The sequence below is a fragment of the Urocampus carinirostris genome, chromosome 15 (genome assembly GCF_059441175.1).
Source record: "Urocampus carinirostris isolate Australia breed hairy pipefish chromosome 15, RoL_Ucar_1.0, whole genome shotgun sequence".
NCBI lineage: Eukaryota > Metazoa > Chordata > Actinopteri > Syngnathiformes > Syngnathidae > Urocampus > Urocampus carinirostris.
This window is the reverse complement of record NC_142363.1, coordinates 31,937,086-31,949,978: the sequence shown is the minus strand read 5'-3', so window position 1 is coordinate 31,949,978 and position 12,893 is coordinate 31,937,086. Positions and strand designations below refer to the sequence as shown.

The window sequence follows — 12,893 nt, the reverse complement described above, 5'->3', positions numbered from 1 at the left end:
CAGGTTCGTTGACGGACTGACGAAGGAAGAGTAAGAGCACTGAGCTTAAATAGACAGAAAGCCAATCTGTCAACGAGCCGCAGCTGGCGCCACACGGGTGGGGCCAATTGGGCGCCATGGCAACTGTGACACTTTTATGATGATAGTATTTTTTGTAGTATTATTTCTTTTTAGTATTTTTGTACCATTTCTGTTGCATTTTGTAGTATTTCCATTTAAGAATGTTTGTTGTATATCCGTAGTATTGTTGTAGCACAGTGTTACTGTAGTTTTATTTTTGTAGTATTTTTGTCATATTTTGATATGATAATTTTTGTAGTATTGCTATAGGTGTAATTTGCAATATTTCTGTTGTGATCCTTTTGTAGTAGTATTTTTGTAGTAATATTTCTCTAGCAGTTTTATATATTCTAATTTTATTGAATGTAATTGTTTTAGTATTTCAGTAGAAGTATAATTGATGTATTTCCAAAGCAGTATTTTAGTAGTATTTTTATAGTATTTCCATAGTACTACTTTGGTCATATTACTGTGGTTGTCTTTTTGTAGTATTTTTGAGTAAATAATTTTGTCAACATCCAGCCGATTAGGGTTTCAAGGTTTGGGTTGGGTATCAAAGTAATTTTTAATAGAAGATTAGCGATTCCAGCCAAGGATTAGGTTTTCAAAGTTGGGTTTTAAGCCTGTTATAAACATCTGAAGGGTTTCAAGACAGGTTTAGGGGTTTTACGGGTTTCAAAAGAAGTTTCCATCTTTAGAGATTCCAACAAGATTTGGGTTAGGTTTCATGCCTACAGTAGATTTTAAAAGTAGGGTTTCAAGACAGGTTTAAGAGTTCATAGCATGGGTCGCAAACTTTTTGTAGTTACTGTTATGCATTCAACCACTAAACATCATGCCAATTACAATCAGATTTCCTAGAAAATCGTAATAACCAGTGAAGGATTTTATACATTTGACTATAAAAGATTTTATACGATTGAATACAAGTTACATTTATTGAGTGAAATAAAGATTTTCACCGAGTAGGCTTAATTTCAATGAGCAGTGAAAGCTCAGGGCACCCTGACGTGAGGCTGATAGGATAATCAGCGCATCTAGAAGCAGAGGGGCCCTGATGACGGAGGACGGCAGGCATTGTTTTGATAAACGCCCTGCTGTTTTGAGTTTTTCCAGACATCGAGGCGAGGGGGTGGAGCCCACGTGGGGGCTTCCCTGGCACACCCATGGGAGGAGCCGGCACACTAGCTTGCGGAAAAACGTGGGCCGAGAAGAGAAGGCAGAAAAACGAGAGAGAGGAGGAGGTTTCTTGTCCATCTTTTCCATCAAGAAACGAGCGCGCATTGTTGGTTCAATGTACGGTAGGTTGTGTTTGGTTAATGGAGTCAGATAACTAATTCGAACAATTTGGTAAACGGTACATTTTTAATATTGAATTCCTAACCAGTGATTTATTTTCAGAACCAATCCACAGGCTACTCAGTTGGTCTTAGGGAGATACCTGCCAGTGGGCAACACAATGGAGACCCCTGATTAGGGTTTCAATTGAAGTTTCCTGTATTTGAGGATTCAAACTACGGCTTACTTTGATAAGAAAGGGTTTTAAACTTGGGCTAGGTTTTAAAAGTAGGGTTTTAAGCCTGTCATAGATGTTTAAGTAGTGATTCAAAGCTGTTATAGATTTTTTAGAAGAAGGTTTCAGGACAGGTTGAGAGTTTCAAAACAGTAGGGTTTCAAATAAGGTTGTCCATATTTAAAGATGGGGCGGCAGTAGCTCAGGAGGTAGAGCGATCGTTTTAGGAGTAAGGGATCCCAGTTCGAATCCCGGCTTGTCCATGTTACATGTCAAAGTGTCCTTGGGTAAGACACTGAACCCCTAATACCCCCAAAAAGCAGATTAGCGCCTTACATGGCTGCATGGCCGCTATTGGGAAATGTGGAGCACATTGTAAAGCTCTTTGGGAAGCCATTGACTTGAAAAGCGCTATATAAAATGCAGATCATTTCATTTCATTCAAACCATGACTAACCAGGGTTATGTTTTTAAGTCGGGTTTTAAGTTTTAAGACAGATTTAAGGTTTTAAAGTGTTGGAAAATATGTTTTGCAGCCTTTAAAGACTGAAACTATGGCTTACTTTGATAATAGGGCTTCAAACCAGGGTTAAGTTTTGAAGTAAGGTTTTAAGACCGGTTTTGTGCTTCAAAGAATTAGGGTCTTATAATAAAGTCGGGTTTTCAAGACCGGTTTAAAGATTCAAGGCAAGGTTAAAATTTCAAAAACAGTGCAGTTGAAATCTCAGATTTAAATGAGAATTTCCTGCCAGGTTACGCCAACTCGCATCACTTTGAATTTGGTTTAAAAAAACAAAATTAGGATCAGAAATCAGCCTTTGAATTGGGGTTGGAGATCGGGTTTCAAGGCAAAATTTTGAAAATAAAAGTCTCTCAGTATGACGGATGTGTCCATATTTAATCCATAAACCAAGACAACTTTAATGGAATCTGATAAACGTTTCTAATCAAATGACTTATAGTAAATATAAAAAAATATCGAAATATCCGCTCTGATCAAATATTTGGATACAACTACTCGCAGTTCCGGTATATTTTCAAAACAAAATTATGTCGGTCGTTTTACAAAATAAGAAAACTACTTCGTTTATCGTTACCAATCTTCCCCCAAACGTGTGAACTCAAAAACACCCAGAATGTAAAATCCCTCACACAAACGACATTAAAAACAAGTTGATGTGAAGTTTTAAACCCGTTTCCGTGTGCGCTAATGTTCGCGCATGCGCGCTTCACTCACCAGATTTCATCTCAGCTCCCCAAACGAGTCTCAATGGCTCAGTAGAACTACATCCTATTTAAAGAGGAACCCCAGGCCACGCCCACATTAATGTGACGTCACTCGCACTAACACTGAACTAACAAGCCCAATGAAAAGGGAAATTCCCTAGCTTTCCCTAAATGCTAAAAACAAATCAATCAAAATAACAGTAAAAATAGTGAGATTTTCCGACAAAAATACTCATCAAAGTTTAAGAATGGAGTTAAAATGACAGAGGTAGGATCATGACACAGTTGTGCCCGTAATAAAAATTAAAAAAGAAAGTCAAAAGTATGATATACTTCCTTAGAGTGTAAAGTAAGTACCATTTTTCACTAATATACATGTATATGATTAAATAACATTAGAAATTAATATAAATGTAAAGGAAAAATGACATTTATTTACTCTTGGTGTGACATGACTTCAGCTGGTGCAGTGAAGTTAGCGGGTGGATGCAGAAGAGGGAGCAGATGGTGGGATTAAATTACAACTGATTTTAAAACTTACATTTAGAAGATTTGCTTGCTTTAATCCCCTCATTCTTAATAATTGTCACGATCGTTGATTGGTTTTGCCACGCAAAGGAAGCAAATAATGTGCTTTTATTCATATTTCTTTTATTTCTCCCTTTAGCATCACTGCAAGTCTTGGGACAGCTCCCAAACGGCTCTTTAATCGATATATTATAAATAATAATAACAATATATTATATATAATATATAGCTACAATCTCCAGTATCGGGTATTGTTCCCGTCTATCTCGTCCTGTTTGATATCGATCTCCAGTCTCCATTGTCTAGTATTGTTCCGGTCTATCTCGTCCTGTTTGATATCGGACTCCAGTCTCCAGTGTCTGGTATCGATCCCGTCAGCCTCGCCCTGTCTGATACCTTGCTACAATCTCCAGTATCGGGGATCTTACCTGTCAATCTTGTCCTGTTTGATATCGAACTCCAGTCTCCAGTGTCTGGTATCGATCCGGTCTGTCTTGCCCTGTCTGATACTTTGCTACAATCTCTAGTATCGGGGATCGTCCCTGTCTATCTCGTCCTGTTTGATATCGAACTCTAGTCTCCAGGGTCTGGTATCAATCCCGACTGTCTCGTCCTGTCTGACATCTGTCTCCGGTCTCCTGCATCTCATATCAATACTGTCTGTCCTGTCCTGTCCGGTATCTTCTCGTGTAACTGGTATCGATCTCGTCGGCCTCTGGCTTCCTGTTGTTCCACGCCAGACTTCTTCCTTACTTCTTCCGCCCAGCGATCGCCGAATCACTGGCGTTTATGTTAACGTGCATGACTGCCCCATTCCCGTAAAATAAAGCTTATGTGGGAAACGTTACGCATCTGGGTCTTCCTCCTGTTCTGGTACTGACATGCACAAAGATCATTTTCCGAGATAGTTTGTTGATATGGTATAGCTTGGAAAATTCCCTAAATAGGGTCGGAAAACCATGTTATTTTACACTGTAAGGTACAGTATTTTCCGCAACCGAGTTATAGGGCGCACCCCCAAAAAATATTTTTTGGTCCTATATTTTCCATACATAAGGCACACCGGATTATAAGGCGCTACAACGGGAACGTCGACAAAACAGTCAGATAGTTCAGTCAAACTGGTTACCCCCTTAACATTCCCAAAGCTTGCAAAGAAGCAAATACGTGTCTCAGACATGTGCGGATGCGGTGTCCGTACGATGTCACCAAAGAAACATTTTAGTTTCCATTTTATTTTTTGCTGGCAACTGTGTGGACAGCAAAGTAAGAATTTTATTGTGCTGGGAAACGGGGTTCTTTACTGTGCATATGACAATAAACACTTTGAATTGAATTTAGTTTCAAAATAGACTCATCACAGAAACATCAAGATCGTTCTAAAACAAGATACCGGGAAAATATAAATCCGCATAGCTCACCTAAGTTCTCTTGCAGCCATCACGTTCAATAATGATACGTAACCATGGTCTTCTTACAACCGTGAGTGTAGTCAATCCAGGAGAGTCAAATATTTACAAATACAGAATAGTAAAAAATGTTTTCTCTGTGCCGTAGTGCAACCCAACGTGTGATTCACATTCATCTTTTTCGGCCAATTGCAGGCTTCGTTTCGCCCCTTAAGCCTATGCGAGCCTGTAAATGATAAAAAGGATCCGCCCCCTTTACCTCCCAATAACTTTAGCCAATAGTGACTGATTCAAATGATGATTGACACATTGGTTAGGAAATGAAACGCCGGTATATATATCCCAGCATACACCGCGGACGACTTCGCCTTCGGGGGAAAATCGAGTCGGCGGCTGCTTGCCTTAGTTGCAAGACTTTGCCACTTAATATTGATCCATATATAAGGCGCACTGTATTATAAAGCGCATGGTCAGCTTTTGAAAAAAATAAAGGCTTTTAGGTGCGCCTTATAGTGCGGAAAATACGGTACGTAAAACGGGCTGTCTACTGTAGTTTGGGAAAATCCGCACTATGTGCCGGAGATCACCTTGGAAATTCCGGAACGGAACGTCGCCGGGATTCCTGATGAGGTTCTCCAGTACCGCGCAAATATTTGCCCAATGCTCTGCAAAGACTTCTCACTCTTCCGATAAAACACAAGCTTTGATAAAGCGCTAATCTCTTATCCTGACTCACACCCTGACACCCAGTTTTATTGCACCTTGTCGTGTTTCAAGAAGCTGAGTAAGGCTTTTGCTGGAAAAGTGTTTTGGACAAAATAGCTTTTAGGGAAAAAAATGTTTTTAATATACTACATGTTTATGCTACAACAAAAGACAAAGAGAAGAATTAAAAAGAATAAAATACTACTGCACAAATAGGAGCAACGTAAAAGAAAAGCGAACAAATGTGAAAGGCGTACAAAATTGAAGGTTTAAGACGGATAGTTGACATGGTACGATAGATTAGTTTCATCAAATTGATCTTGTCCGATTTTTATTGAAGTTGTGTAGTTTTTTTGGTTATTTTAGTTTTGTGTACTATTTTTTAGTATTTCTAAAAGTCATCCTGATGAAGTATTTCTTTAGTATTTCTGTAGTACTATTTTTGTATTTCGAAAGTAAATTTTTTGTTGGATATTTGTAGTATTTTTGTATTATTACAGTAGTTTTTGTCAAGAACACAAACAGGATCAGGACCCAAATGCGTGACATTTCTCTCAAAAGCCTTTTATTTCACGGGAAGTGGGGAGTCATGCACGTTAGGCAGCAGTCTGGCGTGGAATGATAGGAAGCCAGAGGCTGACAAGATCGATACCAATTGCCCGAGCAGATATCAAACAGATGGGGTGGATACCGGACAGGACGGGACAGACAGGATTGATATCAAAACAGGATATCAAAATTGAACGGGACAAACTAGACGGGAACGAAACTGGAAACTGATATTAAACAACGGGACAGACAGGATTGATATCAAAACAGGATATTGAAATTAAACAGGACAAACTAGACGGGAAGGAAACTGGAAACCGATATTAAACAGGAAAAAATAAAAGGGAACAATACCAGATGGGAAATACCAACAGGAAACAGGACCGAGTCAAAACCCACGTCTTGCGGGGCAGAGGTTAGTTGACGGACTGACAAAGGAAGAATAAGAGCACTGAGCTTAAATAGACAGAAAGCCAATCTGTCAACGAGCCGCAGCTGGCGCCACACAGGCGGGGCCAATTGGGCGCCATGGCAACCGTGACAGTTTTATGATGATAGTATTTTTTTGTAGTATTACTGAAGTATTATTTCTTTTTAGTATTTTTGTAATATCTCTGTTGCATTTTGTAGTATTTCCATATAAGAATGTTTGTTGTATAGCTGTAGTATTATTGTAGCACAGTGTTACTGTAGTTTTATTTTTGTAGTATTTTTGTCATACTTTGATAGAATTTTTGTAGTATTGCAATAGGTGTAATTTGCAATATTTCTGTTGTGATCCTTTTGTCATAGTATTTTTGTAGTAATATTTCTCTAGCAGTTTTATATATTATAGTATTATGGAATGTTATTGTTTTAGTATTTCAGTAGAAGTATAATTGATGTATTTGAAAAGCAGTGTTTTAGCAGTATTTTTGTAGGATTTTTTTAGTATTACCATAGTACTATTTTGGTTATATTACTGTGGTTGTCTTTTTGTAGTATTTTTGGGTAAATAATTTTGTAGAAGTATTTTGTTATATAGTATTACTGCAGTAGCATTTTCGTAGTAATTCTATAGTATTTTTTTTTTATTTTTCAGAATGAAAGGAAAATAATATATGAGATCTGTTTTCAAGCACTATATTTGGTATTAGGTTTTGTAGTTATTGTGTACTATTTTTGTTTTATATTTCTGTAGAAGTATTTTGGAGTGGACACACAAAGTGACTATGGGGACCCAAGAAAGTGGCCAACTCTTGGTGGCCCCCTAGTGGTTGCGGGGTCCTTGGCAGTCGTTTAGCTTGCTTATGCCTTGCCGGGTTTGACGTTTTCTGACAGGTGAGTCTCTGAAACACTCATTTTTGTTGAATTTTTCCAAATTTTTAGTCATGAAGGATTTTATACATTGGCCTATAAAAGATTTTATACAATTGAATATAAATTACATTTGATGCAAATTCAATTTAATTCACTGACTGGGCTGTGGTACGAGGTCAGGGCACCCTGGTAGAAAATGTTGTTTACAGGAACGGCGGCAACGGGACGTAAGGCTGATAATATAACCAGCACATCGCAGAAAGGCCCTGATGACGTAGAAACGCTCGGTCTTGTTTTGAGTATTCCAGACATCGCGACACTCTTCGACGAGATGGTGAAGCCCAGGGGGGGCTTCCTTGGCACGCCCATGGTAGGAGTCGGTACGCCATTATGCGGGGAGAAGCTGGCCAGTAGGAGAGAAAGCTAAAGGACTTCAGAAGAGGGCTTCCCAGGGACACAAACGACACTAATTTGGCCGTTTTCGATGGAGTACACTTAGTTAAATTGTTAATGAAATTAAATCTTCCCCCGTGTGAAAATGTCAGCTTTCTTGTTCATCTTTTCCCTCAAGAAACAAGTGCGCATAAATTGTTGGGTGAATGTAGGTTGTGTTTTGTTAATGGAGTCAGATAACTAATCCGAACAATTTGGTAGACGGTACATTTTGATATTTAATTCCCAACAGTCATCAAGCGATTCGACTGAGGCTTGAACCTGTGACCTCCCAGTCCCGGGGTGGACGCCCAACCCTTAGGCCACCGAGCTGGTTATAACACACTTTTGTTGAGGAACTTCTTCCTTAAAAAAACAAGCATTGCTGGGATTTTGACTCTTTGAAATCAAAAGTGAAAGCGTTGCGTCCAAAACGTGGCTGTTGGAGTTACATCATCGGCATGAAGAGTCAGCCTCACCACAAAAGCACTTTACAGGAATTGAGACGTTTATCGAGTAAAGGCAGATTCTTGCAGCCCTGTAAGAATAGAAATTCCCTTTTTTTTTCTGGATGTCATAGCTTCTTAACTCATTCAGTGCCATAACGTTTTCAGAAGCATTGTCCCTGAATGCCAAAACGTAAAAATACGTTTTTTTGTTTTGTTTTATTTTATAAAAACCTTTATAAAGGGTTTGTATTGCCGACGCGCAACTCGATGAAAATAAAAACATTGTGGTAAGCAATGATCCCGCTAAGCGCGATTGCGCACGCGCGCACATTCTCAGCGCACAAGAAAATCTAGCCAGCGCACAAAAATGAGGGCTGGAAATTGCTAATTAAGAAGCGAATTAAGTCAAAGTTAAAGTGCATGAAGGTCAAAATACACGGGTTCCCCCGACGTTGTGTCCTAAATGCGGTATTTTGAAGTCAATGTCGAGCGAAGTTGAAAAGTAAAGTCAGTAGAGTTTTTCGAGAACCGGCTTCTTCGGCTCGGCTCACTAAAGAGAACCGGCTCTTTCGGGTCCCAAACGGCTCTTCAGGTTGTTTTTGCTTCTTTAATCCCTACACGACCAAATATTATGTACAATTGTGCACAAAATGACTTAAAGGAAGGAGGGGAAATAGAACAAAAAAAGAAAAAAATACCAAAATGAAAAAGTAGTGAAAAGCTGAGAAAAAAGAAAAAAAGGAAGAGAAAAAAGAAGGAAAAATTCTAAAAAAAAGGCCAGAAAAAAAGAAAAGAAAGAAACAAAGGAAAAAAGTAAATAGAGAACAAAAAGAAAAAAACAGCTCTGAAAAAATAAAGACAATGAGATTTTAAAGGAAGTAAAAAAAATAGAAAAAAAAACTGGGAAAAAGAAGAAAAAGTTTGTGTCGCATTCAAATAATTTTCAATTATACCAATTATAAGTCAATCTTGTTGCCAACATTGTACTTCCACTAAAAAATATGATTAAATACAGTTCTGTATCTTGCAACCGACTAAATAAGCCCCAAAAAAGTTAATATTATGCGACAAAATATATCAGAAAAAAAAAGAAATGGAAATCTTGTGAAAGAATTGTTGTAAAAACAAATGACGTTTGTAGGCCGTAAAACCTTTGCAATAATACATTAGTCAATTCATTCAAAAGTGATTTTTTTTTTTGCATTGCCGGAAACTCAGCAAAATATAACTTTCGGACATGTTCGATAATGATTGAGTTGCCACACTTAGGATTGCTGTTGCTCACTGTTGTTTCAAGCGTTGCTCACACTTTGTGTGAACGCTCAGACCCGTAAGGAAAATTACAGGGAACATTGGTGGTAAGTAGTTCATCCAAAAGCATATCTGTATTTCGATCATCAATCGAGCTTCTCGGATTTATTTCAGTATGAAAAATCATCACTAAATGGCAGGAGTGGCTCTGATCAAATCTTTGTCCACATATCTAGGGAGCCCCCATTTGGTGTTGCTTCCTGTATCTGGCGAATGAGAGTGTGTGGGTGGCGTAGTGAAGCATTGTGGTGAGAAAACAAGAGCTTATTCCATTCAACTAAAGATGAAGTTCCATCGTCATTGTCTGGTCAGAGAGGGATGACATTTCGTGCACGTGCGCCTGAGGGAACGCGATCGCCATGGTGACCAAAATCTGCTGAAAAGTTCTTGCATCATTCATGCTTAAGTTCGGTGTATTTGAATAAAATGTTGTTTTTGCAACGTTGTTTATAGAAAGCATTGTTGCAATATTGGAGGTATCACAAATACCAAAAAATCCCCGCCAAAGTAAAAGTTCTGCTTGAAATACATTCTTTCCCAAAAAGACGATTTTTTCTAAAATTTTATTGGAAACGAGTACTTTCAAAAAAACCTAGCAAACTGTTGTTTACGACACAATGGTAAAAAGCTAGAAGCATTGTCAGAACCAGAACAGGAGGAGGACCCAAATGCGTATCATTTCTCACACGAACTTTATTTTACGGGAATGGGACAGTCATGCACGTTAACACAAACGCCAGTGATTCGGCGATCGCTGGGCAGGAGAAGTAAAGCAGAAGTCTGGCGTGGAACAACAGGAAGCCAGAGGCCGACGAGATCGATACCAGTTACACGAGCAGATACCGGACAGGACGGGACAGACAGGATTGATATCAGATACAGGAGACTGGAGACAGATATCAGACAGGACGAGACAGAAGGGATCTATACCAGACACTGGAGACTGGAGTTCGATATCAAACAGGACAAGATAGACAGGAACGATACCAGACAATGGAGACAGATATCAAACAGGATGAGATAGACAGGAACGATACCCAATACTGGAGATTGTAGCAAGGTATCAGACAGAGCACGATAGACGGGATCGATACCAGACACTGGAGAATGGAGTCTGATATCAAACAGAACGAGACAGACGGGATCAATACCAAACACTGGAGACCGGAGTCGGATATCAAACAGGGCGAGATAGACGGGATCGATACCGGACAGAGTCAAAACACACGTCTTGTGGGTGCAGAGGTTCGTTGACGGACTGACAAAGGGTGAGTGAGAGCACTGAGCTTAAAAGTGAGGGAAGCCAATCAGTCAACGAGCCGCTGCTGGCGTAAAACGGGCGGGGCCAATGGGCAACCGTGACAAGCATATTCTTTTATCTAGTGAAAGATGAGGGTTCAAGCTTTCCTTTGATATGTGCTATGCCTCCTCAGCTACAGAACATTTTTTCCTAAAAAATGGCAAATAATATCCTGGCACTTTTCATTTGAGAGAAACACCTGGCATGAAACGAGTTAAAAATAGAAAAAATTGGACTCTGAATTCAGACAATACTGTATTGTCAGAACCAGAACAGACACAGGACCCAATTGCGTAACGTTTCTCACAAGTTTTATAAAAGGAAAGAGAAAGGGCTGCGCCCACGATCCGGTGTTCGTGAGGCACAGGAAGCAAGTCGCTCTCATATTCGGATCGGGATCTGAACACGGAAATGGATTTTCCGTAGCGAGCGATGACGGTCTCAAGGATGGAAAAACAGGTCGATAGCCGGGACAGGGGAGCAATAACGTGGTCGGGGTCAGAAACGTGTCGTGAGCTGGGACGAGAGAGCAGACGTGGTCGGGATCAATAACGGGTTGTAACCGGAGACAGACGGGAGCAAAAACGGGACAGGTGGGAGTCAGGGTCGTAAAAGGCTTGCCTAATATTAACTGAGGTTTGCAGACGGACTGACAAAAGGGAGTTGACGCCAAAGGAGCGGGCACAGGTGTATCATATCAATAATCATGACATGTATATCTTTTATTACAGGATGTACCCAAAACATTTCATGGACCTGTATGCAACTCAAGTTTTGGGTGAAAACAACAATAAAACGGTCTTTAGGAACCTCAAAAAATAGGAACCCTAAAAATGAATAAATGAAGCGGTGAGGTAAGCCGCACTTGTCTAATTAATACGGTGACTCACTCGCGATCAACGTCTGGCTCGTAAAACCTGGAGTTGTGCCTCATCTTGTTTGTTAGCTGTTGGAAATTCCAAAGTCAGGGAGGTATGAGATACAGTAAACCTCCGGGATACGACATAAATCCATTTTGAGGAAGACCGCCTAAAGTGAAATGACCATATGGTGGAGTAAAGAAACTCGTCATTAGGAAATGCGTTCCGAAACCCCGGTTTCCCTGTACAAACATGAAAATTGTATACATTTTAAACATTAGTGACAAAATAGTATATAGTGTTTCATAAATGAAATAAAATCACATTAACATGAACAAGTAAAGAAAAAATTTGGTGCAAAGTCATTTGAGCTGGTTGAATGTAGTAGCAGGTGGATGCACGAGACAGCAAATTTGAAAACTTTCACTTTCACGGAATACAATGCCCTATAATCGCTTATTTTTGGTACTAGTCTCAATCATCGATTGGTTTTGGGAATACGACTTAGCAGGCGTAGTGATTTTTGTGCATTCTTTACATTCATCGCGAGCATCGTTTTCATGGTTATCATGTTTTTGCTTTTCTGACTCACTGCTAGTCCGTTATCTGCACCGCTTGTCCTCAGTAGGGTGCCCATCAGAGCTATCTTTTGGCGGTGGGCAGGGGACACCCTGAACTGGTTGCCAGCCAGTCGCAGGACACACAGACACAAACAACTCACTCGCTCAATCACACCAAAGGACAATTTGGACCGTCCAATTAATCCGACATGCATGTTTTTGGGAATGTGGGAGGAAACAGGAGTGCCCGGAAACCCATGCAGGCACAGGGAGAACATGCAAACTCCACACAGAGAGGCTGCAATAGCTGGACTTGAACCCTGAACCTCTGCACCGTAGGCTCCAAGCTAAGCACACAGCTGCCGTGCCGCCCTGTCTTGGGACCCATAGCGATTATCGCCAACTCACAACGTTTTTACGAAGCAAACAAGCTTCTAAACTGAATAAAGGGAAAGGCATTGTGGGAGGTAATTCAGCCATGAGCATGATTCATGAGTCATGCAAACCAATACCAGCATTAGTGTGACTACAATATTGTACAGTGGAGAAAATGCTGTAACGAGGGACTGAAAAACATCGCATCCACGTCGTAGGAGGGGGACACTATAACTCGGGGGTCTACTGTACTTGGAATAGTAATAAAAACATCATTTTTTTTGTGCTTCTTCCTTTATGAGAGCCGAGTTTCGAA

General features: G+C 39.9%; 1 protein-coding gene across 1 annotated transcript in view; it reads right to left on the bottom strand.

Annotated features, from left to right (window-relative positions):
• The window catches only part of tnfaip2b (tumor necrosis factor, alpha-induced protein 2b), a 34,706-nt gene that overhangs the window by 16,227 nt on the left and 5,586 nt on the right, over nucleotides 1–12,893 (bottom strand). The window lies entirely within an intron of this gene.